The sequence below is a fragment of the Dipteris shenzhenensis genome, chromosome 31, assembly GCF_047967505.1.
Source record: "Dipteris shenzhenensis isolate YYH24624 ecotype China chromosome 31, Dip_SZ_1.0, whole genome shotgun sequence".
Classification (NCBI taxonomy): Eukaryota; Viridiplantae; Streptophyta; class Polypodiopsida; order Gleicheniales; family Dipteridaceae; genus Dipteris; species Dipteris shenzhenensis.
In genome coordinates, this window is record NC_141626.1 from 4,873,861 (window position 1) to 4,875,736 (window position 1,876).

A 1,876-nucleotide genomic window follows, 5' to 3' on the forward strand; every position below is an offset into this window, starting at 1 on the left:
AACTCTCCATTGTATATGCATAATGCAAACACAAATGCAGCTTCACTTGCTCTAACTTCTCAAGCTTCCATATTTAACTAGTGATGTCATGAATTGGCCTCTCCTTCCAAGATGCAATATGCACATTATGCATGATGATCCCTCCAAATGAGGCAAAAGGAGTGCCCACATGAGTGTACTAGGTACTATTAACTTTTCTACATGCTCAACACAAACTGCACATTCCTCAATTCTCACGTTCTCACATCGATGAGTTGTACAAGGGATTACACCCTTTCGTACCTTTTGGGTTATTATTCAACCCTTAGTCTATGACACTTTGATGCTTGCCTTATTGATGCAATACTCATGCATCCTACTCTCCCTAGGACCTACAATATAGTTTAAATCTTCCAAGTGGTCTATAGATTAACCCACAAATCCATGCATCAATCCCATAGGATCATAATATGAATAATCTTGCTGCATGACATGTAAGAAAATAGTACGCAGCGGAAGATAACAACAAAACGCAAGTACACGATGGAAAGCTGGAGAGAATACAAAAATTCTGATATACCAAACTGCTGATACAACTGATGGTTGGCTGTCCACCCGTGCGCTCTACAGACAGAGCTTCGATGGTGATCTAGACAGATGCTGGACGGAGGACTATGAGTGTGAAGAACTGGTGATCTGATGATAGGGGGTGGCCACTTATATAGTGTAAGTGGTTGACAGTCGGCCCTGTAATAGGCAGTCGGCCTAATAGACAGTCGGCCTAGAAGACCACCGATCCTTCAGAAAACATGCCGGCGGGTAGATGTGCCGCTGGGGGCTTTGCCCCCAGACCCCCACCGGGGGCCTGCGCCCCTCGGACCCCCTGCTATCGGGGGGGCTATCGCCCCCCCGAACCCCCCCTTTGTGCAAACGGGTATCTACTCTTGGCTCCTAAGCCGTCTCATAACCATCTGGTCTACTCTAAGACCCCTTCCAGTGTCTAAACTGGGGATCCCTCCCAATATCTGATACCCATCATGGCTTCTCCTCATATGGGGGCCTTACAACATTGGGTACACAGAATATTGGTGGGTTACATGAGAGGTGGACATTTGAGCTAACTCTAACATGACACGCCTTCTTGCTTAGGATGATGTCATCTATAGATCCTTCCAATAGTCTTTACAATCTTTGTATATTCTCTAAGAGCTTCTTCATACCATGTACTATGTCTGATAGCATGAACTTCATGGAACAAAATACATTTATGAACAAGTAATTCAACTCCATCTTCATGCTTTAGTACATTGGAGTAATGGACCTCAATGTACCTCAACGCTTCTTCTTCAACTAGTGGTGCACCATGGAATTGCTTCAATTTGTTAAGTCCATGATACATTTTATATCTTTGGTAGAAATGGGGACTAGTCGGGTGCTACCACATGGTAAGGTTTGGAAGTCTGTAGATCTGTTATAGATTGGGTTGGCCCCAATTCTTGAGGTAAAATCTCTGCAAATGTTTAGAAATAGCAAATATGCAAGCATTGTGACTCATCTCCAACTAGGTGGTAAAGCCAATCTATAAGATGATGTTTAACCTCAGCAATATAAATTGGTCCCTGATAGTTTACCGTGGGCTTCACAAATTTTCACTAATTTGATTTTGCTCTTGTCAATCTTCAAAAGGACCCAATTGCCAATTTGATATTGTACATTCTTATTCATTACTTTCTTATACCTCTCTTGGCTTTTCTAGATATGAATCTTAACCTGTGTGAGAACTTGTTGCACATCTTCAGCAAACTGATTAGCCACCAAAATCCTATCTATGTGTGTGACTAGTGTAGGTAGGTTCTAGACATAGATGACCTAGCTAACCTATATAGCTATCATTGTC